Here is a 14,089-nt window from a genome sequence, read left to right as displayed (position 1 = left end):
GGCCCAACACGGATCCCCGAGGTACACCACTAGCTACTGATTACCAACCAGAGAAACACCCATTAATTCCCACTCTTTGCTTTCTATTAATTAACCAATCCTCTATCCATGCTACTACTTTACCCTTAATGCCATGCATCTTTATCTTATGCAGCAACCTTTTGTGTGGCACCTTGTCAAAGGCTTTCTGGAAATCCAGATATACCACATCCATTGGCTCCCCGTTATCTACTGCACTGGTAATGTCCTCAAAAAATTCCACTAAATTAGTTAGGCATGACCTGCCCTTTATGAACCCATGCTGTGTCTGCCCAATGGGACAATTTCCATCCAGATGCCTCGCTATTTCTTCCTTGATGATAGATTCCAGCATCTTCCCTACTACCGAAGTTAAGATCACTGGCCTATAATTTCCTGCTCTCTGCCTATCTCCTTTTTTAAACAGTGGTGTCACGTTTGCAAATAAATCACAAGGCCATGCTCTTGTTAAAATTGCTACTTATAATTCGAGGCCTGATTTTACATATGGAAAGCTTCTTTTGTTTTTTTCCCCAGAATGAGGAGTATTGATTCTGTTAAAGTTTTTCGCGAAAGAAGAACAAGAAATCCTGCATTCAGATAAGTGCTCTTGTAATTAAGATACCAATTTGATTGCAAATGTTTCATGTCTCTCGTTCGTCTTCTATAAAAAATACAAAAACATTTGATGGTAAATGTTTCTCTTCATTTAAGAAATATTCAGTAACTTAAAAAGTAATAGAGAAGAAACAATGTTTGTTGATAAATGCTTACTCATCAAATAGCTTAAACTATCCAAAGGATGTCTCCCATTCTTTGATACAACTTGTTTCCATAATGCTGTTGTCATGATATGCAAACATGCAACCAATGAACATTCAGACTAGGACACAACCAATGGGCAGTCAGGACACTCAGAGGTGGCATGACCACAAGGGGGCATGACATAAACACTATAAGAGGGATGAGGCACTCACTCTCTGCCTCTTTCCACAGACAGACATCTAGAGAGTTAGACAGCGTTGATCAGCAGCATCACACCCCAGCACATGGCTTAGAGCAAGCTGGTACAGTTAGACTGAGTTACTACAGTTAGATTAGTAGAGAGTCAAACTCATTTGAGAATTGTGTTAATAGTTAAATAAACACGTTGAACTAATTTCAGAGTCTGGAGCATCCTTTAGTTAAGACTGCATCAAGTAGCAGTCTGTGTTATCCGAAGCAGCATAATGCAGCATGATAGCAGGAGTGACTGTTCAATCTATTTAGTTCAACTCAGCAAGATCCGTGACAACCAGCTACTGAATACAGGCACAATGGACAAGATTCAGGCTCCTCATCAGCTCAGGACCACCGGCAATCTTAGTGCCAACTAGCGATCATTCAAGCAGAAATTTCAACTATACATGGAAGCATCGACCTCAATGGCGCGACCGATGCTCGGCAGATAGCTCTTCTACTCACCACTGTGAGTGACCATGCGATAGAGATCTTCAACTCCTTTCACTTTACCGAAGGGCAGGGCTAAACAAAGTAACAAACCATCCTGGACAAATTCAACACCCACTGCGAGGTGGGCACCAACGAAATCTTCGAGCGCTACATCTTCAAGCAGAGGATGCAAGGTAAAGACGAATCCTTCAACTCCTATCTAACTAACCTTAGACTGCTAGCGCAATCCTGCAACTTCGGTGATATCACTGACTCCATGATCAGAGACCAAATCATTTTTGGAGTCCACTCTGATCCTCTGCGAGAGCAATTGTTGAAAATCAAGCACATGGTCCTGCCAGTCGCGATTGAAACGTGTACTGTGCATGAGCACTCTAAAAATTGCTGTCACAGTACAAAACGGCAGAAAGTGAATAACAAAGCTCCCACGAGGTGGAGAGTGTTCAGGCCATCTCCTGCTTGCAGCGTCTCCACGTTGACGAACGCGGCCATTTCACGCGCTCTTCCTGGGGCCCGACGCATGGGTACTGCGATCGGGAACACGAAGCGGCCGTAAACCACACTGCGCAGGTGCAGACGTCCGAGAACTCCACCGCGCATGAGCAACGACGCACTGAGCGTCATGACGCCCATGTGCGAACTGCGGCACTGCCCATTTTTAACAAAACTGCCCTGCAAGAGGCAAACGCTGTTTAAACTGTGGGAAACCAAACCAATATGCAGCCCTGTGCAGATCTGCACCACCAGTCAGGAGCCAGCGCTCCCAATTCCGACAGCGGCGCATCAGAAGTGAGGGACACCTGGGTGTAGAAAAGTGCAGACTCGGATCCGGCAAGCTGTCTACTGGTCTGGCATCAAACAGAACATCACGAACATGGTCCTGAACTGTGAAACCTGTCAGAGGTTCCAACCAGTGCAGAGAAAGGAGACACTCCAACCACATGACCTAGAGACCTCTCCGTGGTCCAAGGTTAGCATTGACATATTCCACGCATGTGGTCGCGACTATATCTTAATCATCGATTATTTTTCGAACTATCCTGAGGTGAAGCTGCCAGACGTCACCTCACGGACCGTCATCAAAGCGTGTAAAGAGACATTCTCACGGCATGGTATCCCGAACACCGTCATGAGCGACAATGGCCCGTGCTTCCACAGTCGAGAATGGTCCACGTTTGCCAAGAGCTACAATTTCAGGCATGTCACCTCTAGTTCGCACTATCCACAGTCCAATGACAAAGTCAAAAAAGGGGTGCACATCGTTAAGCAGCTCATCCGCAAGGCCTTGCACTCCACATCCGACGTACACCTTGCACTACTTGCATACCGGGCGACTCCCTTGTCCACTGGCATGTCACCAGCTTAACTCCTGATGAACAGGGACCTGCGGACGACGCTTCCAGCCATACACCTGCCCAACCTTGATCACCTCCCGGTGCTGCAGAAGATGCAGCAGCTTCACGATAGCCAGAAGCAGGGCTATGACGCACATGCCACCAATCTGGATGTGCTATCCCCGGCAGACACAGTCAGGATCAAGATACCGGATGGTGGGTGGTCTGCTCCGGCTGTTGTTGTTCGACAGGCCTCGACCAGATCCTATGTATGGCTGATGGCTCCATTGTGCGAAGGAATCGAAGGACACTGCAAAATGTTGCTTGCCCACAGCCACTTCCTCCTCCATTTCCACATGTCGAATTGCCACCTCCACGAGGCCACCAGTCATGCCTCCCACTCGCCTGTCAAGACACCGTCATCCTCCACCACCTCTCCGGCAGTCGACGAGGATCAGACGCAAGCCTCAGAGACTGGACTTTTGAGCATTTGTTTTGTTTGTTCTGTTCTGTACTCCTCAGTCAGTCACATTAGACACACACATTCACATGTATATAAATCTAAAATAAAAGGGGGCGATGTCATGATATGCAAACATGCAACCAATGAACACTCAGAATAGGACACAATCAATGGGCAGTCAGGACACTCAGAGGTGGCATCACCACAAGGGGGCATGACATAAACACTATAAAGGCACTCACACCCTGCCTCTTTCCACAGACAGACATCTAAAGAGTTAGACAGCGTTGATCAGCAGCATCACACCTCAGCACGTGGCTTAGAGCAAGCAGGTGCAGTTAGACAAAGTTACTACAGTTAGATTAGCAGAGAGTCAAACTTATTTGAGAACTGTGTTAATAGTTCAATAAACACGTTGAACTCATTTCAGAGTCTGGAGCATCCTTTAGTTAAGACTGCATCAAGTAGCAGCCTGTGTTATCTAAAGTTGCGTAACACAACAGCTATCAAGCTGTTTTTTAATTTGAAGATGTGTTTCACAGCTTTCCAGTAGCAGATGTTAGATATTGGCTAGAGCTGAATCTTATTATGTCCCAAGAGAAATGCACCGCCAACTGCCTAAGTGGAGCTCTCATGCTAATGTTACAATTGAAGGAAATTGTGTGACATTTTGGCTTATGAATACGGGAATGGATTCCTCTTCATATCAAACCCTAGTCACTTTTGAGTATGTATTTTGTTGAGATTTATGTATTCGCTTTTGCACCTCGGAAATCCTCAGGAAACTAAGGAAATTCGGCATATCCACATTGACTCTTCCCAATTTTTACAGATGAACCATAGAAAGCATCACAGCCTGGTATGGCAACTGCTCTGCCCAAGACCGTAAAGAACTACAGAGAGTCGTGAACACAGCTCAGTTCATCACACAAAACAGCCTCCCATCCACTGACTCCATCTACATCTCCCACTGCCTTGGGAAAGCAGGCAACATAATCAAAGACCCCTCCCACCCGGGTTATTCGCTCTTCCAACCTCTTCCATCAGGTAGGAGATACAAAAGTCTGAGAACATGCATTATCAAAAACAGCTTCTTCCCCGCTATTAACAGACTCCTGAATGACCCTCTTATGGACTGAACTATTCTCTCCACACATCTTCTCTACTGAATAGTACTACACTCCATAAGACCATACGAAATAGGAGCAGAATTGGGCCACTCGGCCCATCAAGTCTGCTCCGCCATTCAATCACGGCTGATATTTTTCTCACCCCATTCTCCTGGCTTCTCCCAATAACCCCTGATGCCAAATCATGTTTCTGTTGGGGTGATATTCAAAGAAATACCCAATTAAATTATGCGCTACTTCTTTGAACTGGGTACTGTGTTCCTAAACAATATAAATAGGACCAATGTCGATGGGCTTCTGCTGCAACCCATTTAAAATAGTATACCTAATCTGCACAAAAGCATCATTTTATTACATAATTCAATAATTAACAAAGAACCAGAATTCAAATATTATTTATATCTGGCCACCAGCGATGGTTTTAATGATTGTTATTTGTGTTTAGCAAGAACTTTGACATGTTGAAATGTTCAATTTCCTGTGCACGTGAAAAGGGAGATAATGTCAATGCAGTCACTTTGTTAAACTTCAGGTCATGTATAAAAACCAAATCATTCAGAATTTGGTTTGATCAGCCTGATAATTCAATTCAGGCTCAGCCTTGGAAGAAAAACCACGACTATCATACACACGTTCAACCAATCACCTAATTCTCTCCCAAACAGCACAGCTCTGCTCCATGATTTTGCATGATAGCTGCATGTGCATTGAGCTGTGGAAGCGTGATGGTACAGGAATGTGCCAGCGATTTCCATCATTGAGTGTTTCATGCAGACTATCAGGTGGAGCTCAGCATTTCCCTGGATGGAGAGATGGAGTCATTCTCAACAGCTGTCAAGCAGCTCTCATCGCCCAGTTATCCAGCAGCGCTCGCAGAGGCCTGGAAACAGTTTAATTACTTTCAGCTGGAATTTCAGCAAAGCTGAAAAAAATGAAATGACCTCACCAGAGTTGCCAAGGTAAGACTGGATGTCACATGCTGTAATGCTTACTGCCTGCGCAACCTTGCAGCATTCAATTTCAGTCTGTGGCCATGAGCAATCAGCCCTTATATGTTAACATCTGCAAATATCTCACTGGCTCATACTTATATTCATTTTAAATACTAGGTTCTATTGATCCTATTAACTTATTTTTATATTCAGAGGCCAAAATTGGAAAATCAAACTTAGAATGACAAAATTACCTCTAGTTGACAAACTATTAGCCAAGCAGCTGGGGACCTAAACAGTCATTGAGGTGAGGCTCATGAAAGCTTACATTAAACTTAAAGTTCAACCAAATTTAACAAGGTGGTAATTTCTGAAATCTTGCCACAAATCTGAGTTATGAGACCAGGCAATTTTTGAGCTCCTGTATTTGCTCATCGCTTTTCCATCATCGCACAGGTTAACCTTTGGACAGAAGACCCTTGCTCCAAATTTCCATACCACAAGTTGCACCACTTTTACTCCAATAGAAAATGAATGGCACTAATGGATGCTCTGGAGAGCGATTCAGTCCAGAATTTTTTGGATGAGCTTATTTGCATATATATTGGAGTAGTGATTAGCATAAAACTAATGTAAAATAAGAGTATCCGTTGGTGTGGGTGAATAGGTTTTGCTGAAAACTGCAACAACAACAGGCTGAGGGAGCAGCAGATAAGTAAGGAATAATTCTTGACTCAGTGGCCTAACTTGGGTCTCAGGAAAAGCAGATATAAGAGTCCCTTGTGACTCTGTGCCCCCACGCCTGTCCACAACTGCACCTCCATGCCAATTCTCACCCGCACCCCCCAAATTCCATTCATACCTGCATACACACCCCATGCCCATGCACACTCGCATGCCCATTCACACCTGCAAACACCCCATGCCCATTTACACCTGCACACCCCCATGCCAATAAGCACCTCCCCATGCCTCTGCGCACCTGCACATCCCACATGCCCATTCACACCTGCACCCCCCCATGCAATTCACACCTCCCCATGCCCATGCACACTTGCACATCCCACATGCCCATTCACACCTGCACCCCCCCATGCAATTCACACCTCCCCATGCCCATGCACACCTGCACCCCCCCCCGTGCAATTCACACCTCCCCATGCCCATGCACACCTGCGCTCACTAAGGTGCCAAGGTGGCATTCTGCAAGCGGGTCTCTGGTGAGGATCTGGTCGAGGGTTGGTGGGGAGGAGTTGGGTCGCCCTCATGTGTGCATGCTTTGTGGGGTGACTAGCAATTCCCATGGTGGTGGGGGTGGGAGGAGGAGATGTCCCTACTTGTCAGCAGGGTGGGGGGCAGGATTTGTGTTGTGGGGGGGTTGGGAGGCAGCCGCCGGACATCGGTATCGGACTCTCGCTCAAAATGGTAGCCTGATTGCGGGATTTGGAATGGAATTCCAGGTGCTCCCCGCCATGCATAAATTAGCCTTGCTTGAGTGAACTGCTCCTGGGGCAGTGCAAACCAGGATTGATTTACTTCCAGCAGGAATTTTCATTTCATTTCAAAACACAGTCTACAGAATGCTACACTGACAATCAATCCCTTTGGGTAACGTACACTCCACAAAGTGTGTGAGTGGAAAAAGATTACTAATTGAGAATGCAAGTCTAAAGCAATTGGTGGAGAGAAAGGAAATCGCTTCGCTCCAACGAGTTTGTACAAGCGACCTGTTCCAGATTCTTACATCAAAAGGCCCGTCCATACTGAAAATTTGAGGTATTGGAAGGTGGGACAACTCAGGAAACTATGAGATGTATTGCTCTGACTTCAGTTTTATTTAGTAAATTCACATTTTTTTGTCATTGTGGAATTGTGCTGCAACTGAGCACATGATTATCAGGAGCAGCGGTCCCCATTTGGGGATGTTTTCGGGCTTTATTACAATGTGTTCAAATTGGGGGTTTGGGGGGAATTGGATGAGTCTGTACTCTGCAGGCTTTAGAAATAAACCTGCCTTAAGGTCTATGTTGACTTCAGACTCATTCCAACATATAATTATTAAAATTAACTTGCATCCTCCCATTTCACATCTTTATTTCACAGCTTTGCACGTGCATATATATGGTTGAACGTGCCCCTACCCAAATGAATCACACTCCATTCAGGTGTATTAAAATACATTTAGAAGTAATTCTCATATTAAACATATATCTGCCTGCAATATATGTTTTTCAGCTAAGGTCCTTACACCTACAGGGGCGGGATTCTCCGACCCACTGCTGGGTCGGAGAATCCCCAGGGGTATTCTCTGGCGGCCATTTATCAGGCGGGCCCGGGATTCCGGCCATGCCGGTCGGGGGCCGTTGGCATCGCCCACCCCTGCGATTCTCCAGGCCGTGATGGGCCGAGCGGCTGGCCATTTTTGGCCAGTCCCGCCAGTGTGGGTTACGTATGGTCCCACACGGCGAGACCTGGCGGGTAAGGTGGTGGGGGCAGTCCTCAGGGGGGTTTGGGGGGGATCCAACCCTGAGGGGGGGGCTCCCCCACGGTGGCCTGACCCGCAATAGGTGCCCACCGATCTGTGGGTGGGCCTGTTCCATGGGGGCCACGTCTTCCTTCCACGCCGGGCCCCTGTAGGACCTTGCCATGGCCGACGTGGAGAAGAGAACCCCTCGCGCATGTGCCAAAGTACGACGCATGCGCGGAATCATGGGGGCGGATGCGTGCACGCGCGAGATCACAACGGCCATTCTGCGCATGCGCGAACTCGCGCAGTCCCTTCGGCACTGGCTGGTGCGGCGCCAACCCCTCCGGGGTCCACCTAGCCCCCTAGACAGGTGAGAATTCCTCACCTTGGGGGCCCGTTGGCACCAGTTTTCCTGCCAACGTGGGGACTTAGTCCCCAGAAGGGAGAATCCCACTGCAGATATATTTCCGTCATCTAGCAGCCTGTCAGCAAGACCTCCAATGCGTTGCTTCAGGTTGTTGATACAGATCGTGAAGAGCAATCGCCCCGACATCGATCTCTCTAGGATTTCACTCGTGACTAACTCCTCACAAAGAACTTCTACCTTCTGTCTATGCAAATCCATCGGTTCCTATCCAGCCCAAAAAATCTGCCTGCCAATCCCACAGGATTTAACTTTGCTTTGTACAGCACTTTTTATCAAAGATGTTTTGAAAGTTAAGATGCACACTGTCAGTTGAGCTTCTGGTACCTGTCAACATTATAACTTTCTCAAAAAATTCTCCTAAATTGGTAAGACAGGACCTTCTTTTCCAGAATCCATGCTGAGATTCCTTAATAGCTCCTTCTCTTTCAAGGTGATAGTGCATCTCTAATGATCTCCCCTAGCAACGTACTGAAGGATCAATGGATATTATACACAGGATTATTAGAAGGCATTTGATAAGGTTTAGCAGAAGAGAATTGTACAAATGCAAAAGATGAGCTGCAGCAACCCACAAACTGGCTCTTCAGAATTCAACACCTGCAGCCTGTGGTGTTTTTTAAACTTGGGCAATTTCTCTTTGTTTTAAAAGGAACCACTTAAGGGTAACTCATGGACTGCAGCAGATCAAGAAGGTGGCTCACCACTACCTTTTGGGGTGGGGGGTGTGGTGAATTCATACTGTATTGTAATTCACACTGTATTGTATTGCAAAGTATTATGTCCTTGTGGGCTCTGTCTGTGAGCCGTTGCGCGGCTCTGCCCATAGGGGGAGATGAGGAGCTTGTACAAGGCTCCACCCTTGGCTCCGCCCATGGCTCTGCCCATGGCCCCTCCCACTACCGGAAGTATAAAGTGCTGCAGCCGTGAGCCTGCCCTCAGTTCTTCTGGTCGCAGGCAGGCTCAGTTGTAAGACTATTAAAACCACAGTTTACTTCCAATCGTGTTCCGAGTGAATTGATGGTCACATCAGGGGGACAAAAATTCCCAAATCATTTCCATGGACACGCAAAAGTCAAATCCCCAAAATAACTGCGACCTCCGTGGATTTGAAGGCAGGGACAGAGGAGCAGTGGCGTAGTGGTATTGACAATGGATTAGTAATCCAGACGGTAATTCTCCAGGGACCTATGTTCGAATCCCACCATGGTAGATGGTGAAATTTGAATTCAATAAAAAAGAAAATCTGGAATTAAAAGTCTAATGATGACCATTAAACCATTGTCATGAAACTGGTTCAACTGGTTCACTAATGTCCTTTCGGGAAGGAAACCTGCCATCCTTACCTGGTCTGGCCTACATGTGACTCCAGACCCACAGCAATGTGGTGTAGCCATCTGGGATGGCCACGTCACGATTACAAAATGCACACTTTGCAAAGAATGCAGGGAAAATGGACAATACTGAGAAAGCAAGCAGGTTCAAGGTTTGTCTGTTGATTGGAGCCGTAGCTCCCAGACAAGACCGATACTGCAAAGCCATTACCATACTAATGAGCCATCTCCGGGGACAAAAGGGTAACATTTAACAGACACCCCAGTGCCAGAGGAGACTAGAACAAAGCAGGCCAATGGACACGCCCAGCAATCAGGGCACCAACCCCTTTATTGGAGGAAATCGATAGGAACGATCGAGAAATGGCCCAATTAATTGGAGCCAAGTTCAAGGCCCGCCCAAAAGCGCGCGAAGCCCCTTTTGGGTATAAGAAGGATCCCCCAAGAGAGCCTTGGCTCTCAGCGAGGAGAGACCTGCCTAGCAGCTACACCAAAGCTACGAGATAGACGCTCTTAGCTGCTATTCCGTACCAAGTAAAACCAGCTGTCATTTTACACCAGCACATTCTAATCGATGAATCACTTCTGAAACGTAGACTAATACCGACGTGGATTGGTCGGGCTGAATGCCCTATTTTTATGTTTTATTTTCTATGTAATGTAAAACATGGTGATCAATTTATGCCTAAGAAGATGGGTGATTGTTTCGTGGTGTTGGTTCAGGGATAAATGTTGGCCAGGACAACAGAACTCTTTGTTCTTCTTTAGTGCCCTAGTTGATTATATCTAAATAGAGAGACAGCCCTCAGTTTAATATTTTATCTGTTTGGTAGTATCTCGCTCATGAACCTGCCTGGAGCCAGCTGTAGATAGTATTCAAAGGGGCCTCCATTGGTATGTGTCCCCAGGTAATGAGTTTCAAAAGGCAGATTAGATAATAAAGTATGAATAGCGTATGTGGAGGAGAAACAGATTCTAGATGATTGGGAATGTCCCTGAGATATACATATGTTAACGTATAATCAAGAAAGTTGATGGGAGCAGACAGCCAAATACACAGAAGGCATAACAAAGGTATAAATCCTCTAACCCTGAAAAGCCATAGAGAGGCCGTTACCCTCTAGCAGTCTCAGAAAGCGGGCAGGCCAGTTTCTAACCACCAAGCCTGAAGGCCAAGTTTACAGCAAATAGGCTTCTATGTCTTAAAGCCAAGGCAGTGCAGTAAACCTTTGTTGACACTAGTTTTAAAATATTTTTGCTGGACCAGGACAAAAAAAACAGTTCCCAGATTTGGATATCACCCCTGTATTGCGTGGTAACTATAGCTGGCTATTCAATTTGGAAGACGTTTGGCGAACCGGGGAAATCTTACAGAGTTCAGGTATCGGGAATATATTTTGTAACAAGAGGTACGTTCTATATATTAATAATTCATACATCGTAATTGCATGAGACAGCGTAGTCTTGGTTGTGTGTACTTGTTGTTCTTTACTTTAATAAATAGTCTTTAATAATTGTTACACGATGACTGGGCTATTCATTCTCACTATGGTTTCACTTGTCTCCTCACATCAAAACAAAACAAAACTATACACCCCCACGAGTCAGTGTTCCAAGTTGGGATGCCCTCGCAGTTAACATCAGCATGCTTCGTGACATATCTGACAATCCAGTGCTTCCTCAGTACTGTACATAAATGCTGCAGTAAACCTGAATCCACAAGCTTAGTTCTGAGTGCTATCTTTAAACCATGTTGACACTAGCTAAAGCAAATAAATGTTGAAATTCCTGGATGCAAAACAGGAATCTATAAGTTTGTGGATAATACAACTGTGATGGGTCGTAACTCAAACAATGACGAATCAGACTACAGAAGGGAGATAAATCACTTAGTTGCATGGTGTACTGAAAACAACCTCTCTCTAAATGTCAGCAATACCAAGGAACTGAACATCAATTTCCAGAATTGGAGCATGACACCCCCCCCACCCTGCCCCCCCCCCCCCCCCCCCCTCACCCCCCGGCATCAATGGCTCCGAAGTGGAGATGGTCAATAGCTTTAAGTTTCTGGGAGTCACCATCACCAACAGTCTGTAATGGTCCACTCACATTGATGCAACAGTCAAGAAAGCCCAACAACGTCTCTACTTCCTGTGGAAGCTAAAGAAATTTGGCACGTCTGCATCGACTTTCACAAACTTCTACAGATGTGCGATAGAGAGCATCCTATCCAGCTGCATCACAGCTTGGTATGGCAACTGCTCGTCCCAAGATCGCAAGAAACTGCAGGGTGTGGTGAACTCAATCCAACACATCACACAAACTTGCCGCCCCATATTGAATCTGTCCACACCTACCGCTGCCTCGGGAAGGCAAACAGAATTGCCAGAGACCCCTCCCACCCAAGCTTTGCCTTCTTCCAGACCCTTCCATCAGGCAGAAGATACAGAAGTCTGAAGACCGGCACATCCAGACATAGGAACAGTTTCTTCCCCACAGCTACTAGACTCCTCAACGACTCTCCCTGAGACTGATCTGATCCCTGTAAGAACACTATTCATGATGCCCTATGCTGCTCTTGTTCATGTATTTGCTTTGTTTGGCCCCTTGTTCCGTACTGTAACCAATCACTGTTTGTCGATGTACCATTTGCCAATGTACTTTGTCAATTATTCTTTTTTTGTCTACTATGTATTGTGTATTTCCCTTGGCCGCAGAAAAATACTTTTCACTGCACTTCGGTACATGTGACAATAAATCAAATCAAATAATAATCAACATTGTCTATGGAAGGAGCTGTTAGATCTTGGGGTGAACACAGATCTGATGGGCTTCCATTTATAGAATCATAGAATCTACAGTGCAGTAGGAGGCCATTCGATCCATCAGGTCTGCACCAGTTCTTGGAAAGAGCACCCTGCCCAAGCCCACGTCTCCACCCTATCCCCATAGTCCAGTAACCCCACCTAACCTAAGGGCAATTTAGCATGGCCAATCTACCTAACATGCAGATCTTTGGACTGTGGGAGGAAACCGGAGCACCCGGAGGAAACCCACGCAGACACGGGGAGAACATGCAGACTCTGCACAGACAGTGACCCAAGCCAGGAATCGAACCTGGGACCCTGGAGCTGTGAAGCAACTGTGCTAACCACTATTTACAATACTGTCCAAATTCTGAAAGAAGGGGATCTTTTCGGCTGTCCCTAGCTATGTGTTCAGGCTGCCCTGGAAATTCCACATGTTCGCCCACCCATAGGTTCAATGCTAGTAACACCTACGAAAAGTAGGCATTGGGCTGTAATGGATCACCCTGTAGGCCTCTCATAATTCAGAAAGGAAAATAATTCATCTGAAAGGCAATCACCTTACAATGCAGGCCACAGGGAAACATTATTCATATTAACATTTCTTCTTTGGTCTGTGTAGGGTCTCTACCAGTTAGAGCAGCAGGGTTCCGCACTAATTTGTATGCATTCCCTTGGGGCAGTTATTCCTGTTGTTCCTCTCCAGGCCAGCCACCTACCCTGATTATTAAAATGAGCCCATTCCTGAAAATTGGGATGGGCCAAGGCTGTATTCATCACACAGCACCAGGTGTTTCCGTCACTACACCTCTGGCAGCAGAACAGGCCATAATTTCAGGTGCACTACATTTTAGTAAAGGTTTGTGCTTTGTATCCATAGTTCACTGCGCTAAAAGAAACAACGTGGATGCTGCCCCCGCAATTTCTCACACCAACATCAGTGGAAGGATGGGGAAGAAGTTGATGAATGAGTAAAACTATGACACCTCCACAAAATCAACTGGAGCTTAGCTTTGTGAGCAGTTTGGAAATTGGTACATTGGAAATGTAGTGGCACAGTGGTTAGCATCAGGTACAAAGGTTCAATTGCAGCCTTGGGTAGCTGTCTGTGTGGAGTTTGAACGTTCTCCCAGTATCTGCGTGGGTTTCCTCCGGGTGCTCCTGTTTCCTCCCACAATCCAAAGATGTGCGGGTTAGGTGGACTGGTCATGCTAAATTGCCCCATAGTGTCCAAAGATGTGTAGATTAGGTGGGGTTATGAGTATGAGGCAGGGGAGAGGGTCGAGGTAGGGTGCTCTTTCAGAAGGTCGGTGCAGACTCGATGGGCCGAATGTAGGGTTGCTGTGATTCTATATGCTGACAAGGTGAGGTGTTAGTAGGTCTAGCTATGAGAAACAAAACAGATCAGGAAAATTAGTTAAGTAGAGAATAAGCATTTAGGAAAAATTAATGCAAAAACAATGGGCATCAGCAAGCTAGCTGAGCTAGAAATAAATTGAAGTATAAGGCAGATGGGGGTGGGTGTAACTGAATCAGGGAGAACATAACTGTAACTTAAAAGATGTGAATGGGGACAAGATATAACTGTTTAAAAAAAAATGATTGTAATCCATTATTGATGCCACACACACTTTGCTCATATATCTTTTTCAATTGTTCTTATTGCTAAAGTGTGAAAGATTGGACAAATTATCAAAACATACACATTAATTAATTACCAGAAGCACT

General features: G+C 45.8%; 1 protein-coding gene across 1 annotated transcript in view; it reads right to left on the bottom strand.

Annotated features, from left to right (window-relative positions):
- Positions 1–14,089, bottom strand: part of LOC119965245 (A disintegrin and metalloproteinase with thrombospondin motifs 2-like) — a 274,960-nt gene that overhangs the window by 94,048 nt on the left and 166,823 nt on the right. The gene's annotated exons all lie outside the window — the stretch shown is intronic.

Source organism: Scyliorhinus canicula, chromosome 4 (assembly GCF_902713615.1).
Source record: "Scyliorhinus canicula chromosome 4, sScyCan1.1, whole genome shotgun sequence".
Classification (NCBI taxonomy): domain Eukaryota; kingdom Metazoa; phylum Chordata; class Chondrichthyes; order Carcharhiniformes; family Scyliorhinidae; genus Scyliorhinus; species Scyliorhinus canicula.
Note: the sequence above shows the minus strand (reverse complement) of the source record. Positions and strands in the feature narration are given on the sequence as shown.